A 12,500-nucleotide genomic window follows, 5' to 3' on the forward strand; every position below is an offset into this window, starting at 1 on the left:
GACAGTATATCTATCTGGTCTGTCATAATATAATTGAGACAGTAGATCTAGCTGGTCTGTCATAATATAATAGAGACAGCAGATCTTGCTAGATCTAGCTGTCATACATTTTCATATTCCATCCATCGTCATGACCACCATTGTGGCTGACCACATTGTTCCAAAGTCCCTTTCTTTCATGTTTAATGTTCTGAGGCTGGTTCTCCATAGTGACAGGACAAAGGAATGTTGTCTGTGGCCTAAGATTTACCAGGTGCGTGAGGAGTCATAAAACCCCAACACCTTCAGACCCCTAGATCTCTCATCCTCTGTTGGGGTTGAGAGCTAATCTGGAGGGTTGTGGTCTCCTGTAACCTGACCTGATCAGGACATTCATGACACCTGTGATCCAGAAGCGGAAACAGTTTAGGGTTAGAAACTTGTTCTAGAACCCGTAATCCAGAAAGTGAAACAGTTTAGGGTTAGAAACTGTTCTAGAACCTGTGATGCAGAAACTGCCTAGCAACCATTGTTCCTCACTAGACTGGTGCTCTGCATGTCTATTATTTCATTCGTTTTTCTCAGGTTTCGATCGAAGTGATATCTGTGTTTGTGGGACCACCAAGTGCTGGAATGAGGTGTCTGTTTGTTCCCAATTCTCTCAGAAATTATGGTTTTCACTTGAAGTTCCTCACTATTATAGAAATATGTGTGTGTGTATATATATACACCCCCCCCCCACACACACAGTGCATAAGGAAAGTATTCAGATCCCTTGACTGTTTCCACATGTTATCTGACAGCCTTATTCTATAATGAATTACATCGTTTTCACCTCTCATCAATCTAGCCCCATTTCCTCAGTACTTTGTTGATGCACCTTTGGCAGCGATTACAGCCTCGAGTCTTCTTGGGTATGACGCTACAAGCTTGGCACACCTGTATTTGGGGAGTTTCTCCTATTCTTCTCTGCAGATCCTCTCCAGCTCTGTCAGGTTGGATGGGGAACTTTGCTGCACAGCTATTTTCAGGTCTGCGTTGTCTTGGCTGTGTGCTTAGGGTCGTTGTCCTGTAGGAAGGTGAACCTTCGCCCCAGTCTGAGGTCCTGCGTTGTCTTGGCTGTGTGCTTAGGGTCGTTGTCCTGTAGGAAGGTGAACCTTCGCCCCAGTCTGAGGTCCTGCGTTGTCTTGGCTGTGTGCTTAGGGTCGTTGTCCTGTAGGAAGGTGAACCTTCGCCCCAGTCTGAGGTCCTGCGTTGTCTTGGCTGTGTGCTTAGGGTCGTTGTCCTGTAGGAAGGTGAACCTTTGCCCCAGTCTGAGGTCCTGAGTGCTCTGGAGCAGATTTTCATCAAGGATCTCTCTGTACTTTGCTAGTGTCCTTGTTCCTGTCTATGTGTTAGTGTACACAAGTATAGGCTGTTTCGTTTTTTTTAGATTCGTGTTACGTTTGTTTATTAAATTATGGATCGCAATCTACACGCTGCATTTTGGTCCGACTCTCCTTCACACCCAGAAAACCGTTTCAACATCACCCAGAAAAAAACAGTTACATTCACCCACAAATAATTCCCCCATCAATACTTTAAATTATATATGTAGTATTTAATGTGTATATTTATATTGTACTATACAGGGCGTATTTGGAAAAGAGACATTCGTCTCAATATGTCTTCCCTGTCAAAATAAAGGTTAAATAAATATATACAATTAATGAGGCTGTGGTCAATATATTAAACAACACATGGGTGGAAGGGTGTACCATTTATTAATGAAACATGGTAAAAACAGATTGATTTGACAAACAGTCCAAATACTCAGTATACACCAACGTTGTTGTCTTCCATGTGTCCACACATCTCTTTAGTGGCTGGGGCGGAAGGGAAAGGCCATGCTTGGAAGGAAAGGTTGAGGAGGAAAGGAGGGAGAGTGAGAGGAGGGGTGAGGTCCTAAGGGGCTGGGCCGGGGGCTGTACCCCAGAGGAGGGGTGTGGATGTGGGGGTAGAATCCACTCTGCTGCACTGGACCAGACATCACCAGCTGGAGCAAACTGAGAGACACCATAGAATTATTACAACACACTTTGTCCTGCATCTGTAACAGCAGGGAATGCATCACCTGTAGCCTCTACTGCTATTCATTCCAGTTCCGTCAATGCATTCTAAGCACCTTCCATTCCTCTTCATAGCGTGGTTTCATTACCGTTTGACTTCGGTTTGAATTCCGTCCTGTCGCAATGTTTAGATGTCGCTAACCCTACCCCCACCCTAACCCTCATTTAGGGAGGGAGGAGATGTCGCTAACCCTAACCCTACCCCCACCCTAACCCTCATTTAGGGAGGGAGGAGATGTCGCTAACCCTAACCCTACCCCCACCCTAACCCTCATTTAGGGAGGGAGGAGATGTCGCTAACCCCTAACCCTACCCCCCACCCTAACCCTCATTTAGGGAGGGAGGAGATGTCGCTAACCCTACCCCCACCCTAACCCTCATTTAGGGAGGGAGGAGATGTCGCTAACCCTACCCCCCACCCTAACCCTCATTTAGGGAGGGAGGAGATGTCGCTAACCCTAACCCTACCCCCCACCTAACCCTAATTTAGGGAGGCAGGAGATGTCGCTAACCCTAACCCTACCCCCACCCTAACCCTATTTAGGGAGGGAGGAGATGTCGCTAACCCTACCCCCCACCCTAACCTAATTTAGGGAGGGAGGAGATGTCGCTAACCCTACCCCCACCCTAACCCTAATTTAGGGAGGGAGGAGATGTCGCTAACCCTAACCCTACCCCCACCCTAACCCTAACTTAGGGAGGGAGGAGATGTCACTAACCCTACCCCCACCCTAACCCTCATTTAGGGAGGAGGAGATGTCGCTAACCCTAACCCTACCCCCCACCCTAACCCTAACTTAGGGAGGGAGGAGATGTCGCTAACCCTACCCTACCCCCCACCCTAACCCTAACTTAGGGAGGGAGGAGATGTCGCTAACCCTACCCCCCACCCTAACCCTCATTTAGGGAGGGAGGAGATGTCGCTAACCCTAACCCTACCCCCCACCCTAACCCTCATTTAGGGAGGGAGGAGATGTCGCTAAATATGGATGAAATGTATTGAAAAGGCTAAATTCCATTCATAGAATTAGTAAGGATTAGGGTTAGGGTTAGCTAACCCTAACCCATAGAATTAGTAAGGGTTAGGGTTAGGGTTAGCTAACCCTAACCCATAGAATTAGTAAGGCCAGCAAGGCCAGAGTGAGAAAATGGAAGATGTTTATTTTCCACCATAATTTGCAAATAAAATCATTAAAAGTCCTACAATGTGATTTTCTGGATTTTTTTTTTTTCTCATTTTGTTTGTCATAGTTGAAGTGTACCTATGATTAAAATTACAGGCCTCTCTCATCTTTTAAGTGGGAGAACTTGCACAATTGGTGGCTGACTAAATACTTTTTTGCCCCACTGTATATACTGTACTCTATACCATCTACTGCATCTTGCCTAAACCCGTTCGGCCATTCATTCATATATTTCTATGTACATATTCTTATTAATTCCTTTATACTTGTGTGTACACTCACATTAACATCTGCTATATGCTGGCTGTACTCAGCCTTGTCTCAGGGTAGTAGGGTGGTAGATATCCCTCTAGTGGTGTGGGGGCTATACTCAGCCTTGTCTCGGGGTAGTAGGGTGGTAGATATCCCTCTAGTGATGTGGGGGCTGTACTCAGCCTTGTCTCAGGGTAGTAGGGTGGTAGATATCCCTCTAGTGGTGTGGGGGCTATACTCAGCCTTGTCTCAGGGTGGTAGATATCCCTCTAGTGGTGTGGGGGCTATACTCAGCCTTGTCTCAGGGTAGTAGGGTGGTAGATATCCCTCTAGTGGTTGGGGGCTATACTCAGCCTTGTCTCAGGGTAGTAGGTGGTAGATATCCCTCTAGTGGTGTGGGGGCTATACTCAGCCTTGTCTCAGGGTAGTAGGTTGGTAGATATCCCTCTAGTGGTGTGGGGGCTATACTCAGCCTGGTCTCAGGGTAGTAGGGTGGTAGATATCCCTCTAGTGGTGTGGGGGCTATACTCAGCCTTGTCTCAGGGTAGTAGGTTGGTAGATATCCCTCTAGTGGTGTGGGGGCTATACTCAGCCTTGTCTCAGGGTAGTAGGTTGGTAGATATCCCTCTAGTGGTGTGGGGGCTATACTCAGCCTTGTCTCAGGGTAGTAGGTTGGTAGATATCCCTCTAGTGGTGTGGGGCTATACTCAGCCTTGTCTCAGGGTAGTAGGGTGGTAGATATCCCTCTAGTGGTGTGGGGGCTATACTCAGCCTTGTCTCAGGGTAGTAGGGTGGTAGATATCCCTCTAGTGGTGTGGGGCTATACTCAGCCTTGTCTCAGGGTAGTAGGGTGGTAGATATCCCTCTAGTGGTGTGGGGCTATACTCAGCCTTGTCTCAGGGTAGTAGGGTGGTAGATATCCCTCTAGTGGTGTGGGGGCTATACTCAGCCTTGTCTCAGGGTAGTAGGGTGGTAGATATCCCTCTAGTGGTGTGGGGGCTATACTCAGCCTTGTCTCAGGGTGGTAGATATCCCTCTAGTGGTGTGGGGGCTATACTCAGCCTTGTCTCAGGGTAGTAGGGTGGTAGATATCCCTCTAGTGGTGTGGGGGCTATACTCAGCCTTGTCTCAGGGTAGTAGGGTGGTAGATATCCTCTAGTGGTGTGGGGGCTATACTCAGCCTTGTCTCAGGGTAGTAGGTGGTAGATATCCCTCTAGTGGTGTGGGGGCTATACTCAGCCTTGTCTCAGGGTAGTAGGGTGGTAGATATCCCTCTAGTGGTGTGGGGGCTATACTCAGCCTTGTCTCAGGGTAGTAGGGTGGTAGATATCCCTCTAGTGGTGTGGGGGCTATACTCAGCCTTGTCTCAGGGTAGTAGGTTGGTAGATATCCCTCTAGTGGTGTGGGGGCTATACTCAGCCTTGTCTCAGGGTAGTAGGGTGGTAGATATCCCTCTAGTGGTGTGGGGGCTATACTCAGCCTTGTCTCAGGGTAGTAGGGTGGTAGATATCCCTCTAGTGGTGTGGGGGCTATACTCAGCCTTGTCTCAGGGTAGTAGGGTGGTAGATATCCCTCTAGTGGTGTGGGGGCTATACTCAGCCTTGTCTCAGGGTAGTAGGGTGGTAGATATCCCTCTAGTGGTGTGGGGGCTATACTCAGCCTTGTCTCAGGGTAGTAGGTTGGTAGATATCCCTCTAGTGGTGTGGGGGCTATACTCAGCCTTGTCTCAGGGTAGTAGGGTGGTAGATATCCCTCTAGTGGTGTGGGGGCTATACTCAGCCTTGTCTCAGGGTAGTAGGTTGGTAGATATCCCTCTAGTGGTGTGGGGGCTATACTCAGCCTTGTCTCAGGGTAGTAGGGTGGTAGATATCCCTCTAGTGGTGTGGGGGCTATACTCAGCCTTGTCTCAGGGTAGTAGGTTGGTAGATATCCCTCTAGTGGTGTGGGGGCTATACTCAGCCTTGTCTCAGGGTAGTAGGGTGGTAGATATCCCTCTAGTGGTGTGGGGGCTATACTCAGCCTTGTCTCAGGGTAGTAGATATCCCTCTAGTGGTAGATATCCCTTGTCTCAGGGTGGTGGTGTGGGGGCTATACTCAGCCTTGTCTCAGGGGTAGGTTGGTAGATATCCCTCTAGTGGTGTGGGGGCTATACTCAGCCTTGTCTCAGGGTAGTAGGGTGGTAGATATCCCTCTAGTGGTGTGGGGGCTATACTCAGCCTTGTCTCAGGGTAGTAGGTTGGTAGATATCCCTCTAGTGGTGTGGGGCTATACTCAGCCTTGTCTCAGGGTAGTAGGGTGGTAGATATCCCTCTAGTGGTGTGGGGGCTATACTCAGCCTTGTCTCAGGGTAGTAGGGTGGTAGATATCCCTCTAGTGGTGTGGGGGCTATACTCAGCCTTGTCTCAGGGTAGTAGGGTGGTAGATATCCCTCTAGTGGTGTGGGGGCTATACTCAGCCTTGTCTCAGGGTAGTAGGTTGGTAGATATCCCTCTAGTGGTGTGGGGGCTATACTCAGCCTTGTCTCAGGGTAGTAGGGTGGTAGATATCCCTCTAGTGGTGTGGGGGCTATACTCAGCCTTGTCTCAGGGTAGTAGGGTGGTAGATATCCCTCTAGTGGTGTGGGGGCTATACTCAGCCTTGTCTCAGGGTGGTAGATATCCCTCTAGTGGTGTGGGGCTATACTCAGCCTGGTCTCAGGGTAGTAGGGTGGTAGATATCCCTCTAGTGGTGTGGGGGCTATACTCAGCCTTGTCTCAGGGTAGTAGGGTGGTAGATATCCCTCTAGTGGTGTGGGGGCTATACTCAGCCTTGTCTCAGGGTAGTAGGGTGGTAGATATCCCTCTAGTGGTGTGGGGGCTATACTCAGCCTTGTCTCAGGGTAGTAGGGTGGTAGATATCCCTCTAGTGGTGTGGGGGCTATACTCAGCCTTGTCTCAGGGTGGTAGATATCCCTCTAGTGGTGTGGGGGCTATACTCAGCCTTGTCTCAGGGTAGTAGGGTGGTAGATATCCCTCTAGTGGTGTGGGGGCTATACTCAGCCTTGTCTCAGGGTAGTAGGGTGGTAGATATCCCTCTAGTGGTGTGGGGGCTATACTCAGCCTTGTCTCAGGGTAGTAGGTTGGTAGATATCCCTCTAGTGGTGTGGGGGCTATACTCAGCCTTGTCTCAGGGTAGTAGGGTGGTAGATATCCCTCTAGTGGTGTGGGGGCTATACTCAGCCTTGTCTCAGGGTAGTAGGTTGGTAGATATCCCTCTAGTGGTGTGGGGGCTATACTCAGCCTTGTCTCAGGGTGGTAGATATCCCTCTAGTGGTGTGGGGGCTATACTCAGCCTTGTCTCAGGGTAGTAGGTTGGTAGATATCCCTCTAGTGGTGTGGGGGCTATACTCAGCCTTGTCTCAGGGTAGTAGGGTGGTAGATATCCCTCTAGTGGTGTGGGGGCTATACTCAGCCTTGTCTCAGGGTAGTAGGTTGGTAGATATCCCTCTAGTGGTGTGGGGGCTATACTCAGCCTGGTCTCAGGGTAGTAGGGTGGTGGTTGGTAGATATCCCTCTAGTGGTGTGGGGGCTATACTCAGCCTTGTCTCAGGGTAGTAGGTTGGTAGATATCCCTCTAGTGGTGTGGGGGCTATACTCAGCCTGGTCTCAGGGTAGTAGGGTGGTAGATATCCCTCTAGTGGTGTGGGGGCTATACTCAGCCTTGTCTCAGGGTAGTAGGGTGGTAGATATCCCTCTAGTGGTGTGGGGCTATACTCAGCCTTGTCTCAGGTTGGTAGATATCCCTCTAGTGGTGTGGGGTCTATACTCAGCCTTGTCTCAGGTTAGTAGGGTGGTAGATATCCCTCTAGTGGTGTGGGGGCTATACTCAGCCTTGTCTCAGGGTGGTAGATATCCCTCTAGTGGTGTGGGGCTATACTCAGCCTTGTCTCAGGGTGGTAGATATCCCTCTAGTGGTGTGGGGGCTATCCTCAGCCTTGTCTCAGGGTAGTAGGCTGGTAGATATCCCTCTAGTGGTGTGGGGGCTATACTCAGCCTGGTCTCAGGGTAGTAGGGTGGTAGATATCCCTCTAGTGGTGTGGGGGCTATACTCAGCCTTGTCTCAGGGTAGTAGGTTGGTAGATATCCCTCTAGTGGTGTGGGGGCTATACTCAGCCTTGTCTCAGGGTAGTAGGGTGGTAGATATCCCTCTAGTGGTGTGGGGGCTATACTCAGCCTTGTCTCAGGGTAGTAGGGTAGTAGGGTGGTAGATATCCCTCTAGTGGTGTGGGAGCTATACTCAGCCTTGTCTCAGGGTAGTAGGGTGGTGGTTGGTAGATATCCCTCTAGTGGTGTGGGGCTATACTCAGCCTGGTCTCAGGGTAGTAGGTTGGTAGATATCCCTCTAGTGGTGTGGGAGCTATACTCAGCCTGGTCTCAGGGTAGTAGGTTGGTAGATATCCCTCTAGTGGTGTGGGGGCTATACTCAGCCTTGTCTCAGGGTGGTAGGGTGGTAGATATCCCTCTAGTGGTGTGGGGGCTATACTCAGCCTTGTCTCAGGGTAGTAGGTTGGTAGATATCCCTCTAGTAGTGTGGGGGCTATACTCAGCCTTGTCTCAGGGTAGTAGGGTGGTATATATCCCTCTAGTGGTGTGGGGGCTATACTCAGCCTTGTCTCAGGGTAGTAGGTTGGTAGATATCCCTCTAGTGGTGTGGGGCTATACTCAGCCTTGTCTCAGGGTAGTAGGGTGGTAGATATCCCTCTAGTGGTGTGGGGGCTATACTCAGCCTTGTCTCAGGGTAGTAGGGTGGTAGATATCCCTCTAGTGGTGTGGGGGCTATACTCAGCCTTGACTCAGGGTAGTAGGGTGGTAGATATCCCTCTAGTAGTGTGGGGGCTATACTCAGCCTTGTCTCAGGGTAGTAGGTTGGTAGATATCCCTCTAGTGGTGTGGGGGCTATACTCAGCCTTGTCTCAGGGTAGTAGGGTGGTGGATATCCCTCTAGTGGTGTGGGGGCTATACTCAGCCTTGTCTCAGGGTGGTAGATATCCCTCTAGTGGTGTGGGGGCTATACTCAGCCTTGTCTCAGGGTAGTAGATATCCCTCTGTAATAGATAAATCCCTAATAGTGCCATTTAGGGGCTTTAATCTCACTTACAGTCTTGCATCTCAGGGTAGTAGGTTGAACCCACTACCCTGGCGTTACAAGATGCTCTACCTCTGAGCCACAGTGGTGTGGGGGCTATGCTCAGCCTTGTCTCAGGGTAGTAGGGTGGTAGATATCCCTCTAGTGGTGTGGGGGCTATACTCAGCCTTGTCTCAGGGTAGTAGGTTGGTAGATATCCCTCTAGTGATGTGGGGGCTATACTCAGCCTTGTCTCAGGGGTAGTAGATATCCCTCTAGTGGTGTGGGGGCTATACTCAGCCTTGTCTCAGGGTAGTAGATATCCCTCTAGTGGTGTGGGGGCTATACTCAGCCTTGTCTCAGGGTAGTAGGTTGGTAGATATCCCTCTAGTGGTGTGGGGGCTATACTCAGCCTTGTCTCAGGGTAGTAGGGTGGTAGATATCCCTCTAGTGGAGTGGGGGCTATACTCAGCCTTGTCTCAGGGTGGTAGATATCCCTCTAGTGGTGTGGGGGCTATACTCAGCCTTGTCTCAGGGTAGTAGGGTGGTAGATATCCCTCTAGTGGTGTGGGGGCTATACTCAGCCTTGTCTCAGGGTAATAGGTTGGTAGATATCCCTCTAGTGGTGTGGGGGCTATACTCAGCCTTGACTCAGGGTAGTAGATATCCCTCTAGTGGTGTGGGGGCTATACTCAGCCTTGTCTCAGGGTAGTAGGTTGGTAGATATCCCTCTAGTGGTGTGGGGGCTATACTCAGCCTTGTCTCAGGGTAGTAGGGTGGTAGATATCCCTCTAGTGGTGTGGGGCTATACTCAGCCTTGTCTCAGGGTAGTAGCGCCTCTTCAACCTCAGGAGGCTGAAGAAATTTGGCTTGTCACCTAAAACCCTCACAAACTTTTACAGATGCACAATTCAGAGCATCCTGTCGGGCTGTATCACTGCCTGGTACAGCAATTGCACTTGCCTACCTGGTTAAATAAAGGTGAAATTTAAAAAAGTCTATGTAAGAGGCTAGCTAGCATCAACTATGTAGTGGTTTTACTATGTTGAAACACTCGTTTTCAAATTTTCTTAAATGTTTCTCACAATCGCATTGCTGTAGCTTCTAAATCCTCAATGTAATTTACTAGGAAGTTCCGGCGCCGACAGAGATGGCCGCCTCGCTTCGCATTCCTAGGAAACTATGCAGTTTTTTTTTTTTACGTGTTATTTCTTACATTAGTACCCCAGGTCATCTTAGGTTTCATTACATACAGTCGAGAAGAACTACTGAATATAAGAGCAGCGTCAACTCACCATCAGTACCACCAAGAATATGACTTTCGCGAAGCGGATCCTGTGTTCTGCCTTTCACCCAGGACAACGGAATGGATCCCAGCCGGCGACCCAAAAAACGACTCCGTAAAAGAGGGAAACGAGGCGGTCTTCTGGTCAGACTCCGGAGACGGGCACATCGTGCACCACTCCCTAGCATTCTTCTCGCCAATGTCCAGTCTCTCGACAACTAGGTTGATGAAATCCGAGCAAGGGTAGCATTCCAGAGGGACATCAGAGATGAAAGAAACATACAGGAACTCAAATCCTTCTGTTCACCTGATTTAGAATTCCTCACAATCAAATGTAGACCGCATTATCTACCAAGAGAATTCTCTTCAATTATAATCACAGCCGTATATATTCCCCCAAGCAGACACATCGATGGCTCTGAACGAACTTTATTTGACTCTTTGCAAACAGGAATCCATACATCCATACAAGGCTAATCTGAAAACAAGACTCCTTAAATTGTATCAGCATATCGATTGTGCAACCAGGGCTGGCAAAACCTTGGATCATTGCCTACAGACAGAAACTAAAACAAGAAGCTCCCACGCTGAGGTCTGTCCAACGCTGGTCCGACCAAGCTGATTCCACACTCCAAGACTGCTTCCATCACTGGTAACATAACCAAATACAAACAGTGCAGCTATTCCCTCCGCAAGGCTATCAAACAAGCTAAGCGTCAGTATAGAGACAAAGTAGAATCTCAATTCAACGGCTCAGACACAAGAGGTATGTGGCAGGGTCTACAGTCAATCACGGACTACAAGAAGAAAACCAGCCCAGTCACGGACCAGGATGTCTTGCTCCCAGGCAGACTAAATAACTTTTTTGCCCGCTTTGAGGACAATACAGTGCCACTGACACGGCCTGCAACGAAAACATGCAGACTCTCCTTCACTGCAGCTGAGGTGAGTAAAACATTTAAACATGTTAACCCTCGCAAGGCTGCAGGCCCAGACGGCATCCCCAGCCGCGCCCTCAGAGCATGTGCAGACCAGCTGGCTGGTGTGTTTACGGACATATTCAATCAATCCCTATACCAGTCTACTGTTCCCACATGAGGGCCACCATTGTTCCGGTTCCCAAGAAAGCTAAGGTAACTGAGCTAAACGACTACCGCCCCGTAGCACTTACTTCCGTCATCATGAAGTGCTTTGAGAGACTAGTCAAGGACCATATCACCTCCACCCTACCTGACACCCTAGACCCACTCCAATTTGCTTACCGCTCAAATAGGTCCACAGACGATGCAATCTCAACCACACTGCACACTGCCCTAACCCATCTGGAAAAGAGGAATACCTATGTGAGAATGCTGTTCATCGACTACAGCTCGGCATTTAACACCATAGTACCCTTCAAGCTCGTCATCAAGCTCGAGACCCTGGGTCTCGACCCCGCCCTGTGCAACTGGGTACTGGACTTCCTGACGGGCCGCCCCCAGGTGGTGAGGGTAGGCAACAACATCTCCACCCCGCTGATCCTCAACACTGGGGCCCCACAAGGGTGCGTTCTGAGCCCTCTCCTGTACTCCCTGTTCACCCACGACTGAGTGGCCACGCACGCCGAGACGGCCTACAGGGAGGAGGTGAGGGCCCTCGGAGTGTGGTGTCAGGAAAATAACCTCACACTCAACGTCAACAAAACTAAGGAGATGATTGTGGACTTCAGGAAACAGCAGAGGGAACACCCCTATCCACATCGATGGAACAGTAGTGGAGAGGGTAGCAAGTTTTAAGTTCCTCGGCATACACATCACAGACAAACTGAATTGGTCCACTCACAGACAGCATCGTGAAGAAGGCGCAGCAGCACCTCTTCAACCTCAGGAGGCTGAAGAAATTTGGCTTGTCACCAAAAGCACTCTTCTACAGATGCACAATCGAGAGCATCCTGGCGGGCTGTATCACCACCTGGTACGGCAACTGCTCCGCCCACAACCGTAAGGCTCTCCAGAGGGTAGTGAGGTCTGCACAACGCATCACCGGGGGCAAACTACCTGCCCTCCAGGACACCTACATCACCCGATGTTACAGGAAGGCCATAAAGATCATCAAGGACAACAACCACCCGAGCCACTGCCTGTTCACCCCGCTATCATTCAGAAGGCGAGGTCAGTACAGGTGCATCAAAGCTGGGACCGAGAGACTGAAAAACAGCTTCTATCTCAAGGCCATCAGACTGTTAAACAGCCACCACTAACATTGAGTGGCTGCTGCCAACACACTGACACTGACTCAACTCCAGCCACTTTAATAATGGGAATTGATGGGAAATGATGTAAAATATATCACTAGCCACTTTAAACAATGCTACCTTATATAATGTTACTTACCCTACATTATTCATCTCATATGCATACGTATATACTGTACTCTATATCATCGACTGCATCCTTATGTAATACATGTATCACTAGCCACTTTAACTATGCCACTTTGTTTACTTTGTCTACATACTCATCTCATATGTATATACTGTACTCGATACCATCTACTGTATGCTGCTCTGTACCATCACTCATTCATATATCCTTATGTACATATTCTTTA

At 49.4% G+C, this 12,500-nt stretch overlaps 1 long non-coding RNA gene and 1 pseudogene across 1 annotated transcript; one reads left to right on the top strand and one right to left on the bottom strand.

The window, feature by feature from the left end:
* Positions 1-1,723: 1,723 nt before the first annotated feature.
* Positions 1,724-12,500, bottom strand: part of LOC127919788 (integrator complex subunit 15-like) — a 37,794-nt pseudogene continuing 27,017 nt past the window's right edge.
* On the top strand, positions 3,498-7,261 carry LOC127919787 (uncharacterized). The gene is made up of 6 exons (XR_008104037.1): positions 3,498-3,837; positions 3,896-4,194; positions 5,142-5,441; positions 5,639-5,758; positions 5,878-5,997; positions 6,521-7,261. It is a non-coding gene; the product is annotated as an uncharacterized LOC127919787 (long non-coding RNA).

Source organism: Oncorhynchus keta, unplaced genomic scaffold (assembly GCF_023373465.1).
Source record: "Oncorhynchus keta strain PuntledgeMale-10-30-2019 unplaced genomic scaffold, Oket_V2 Un_contig_17517_pilon_pilon, whole genome shotgun sequence".
Taxonomy (NCBI): Eukaryota; Metazoa; Chordata; class Actinopteri; order Salmoniformes; family Salmonidae; genus Oncorhynchus; species Oncorhynchus keta.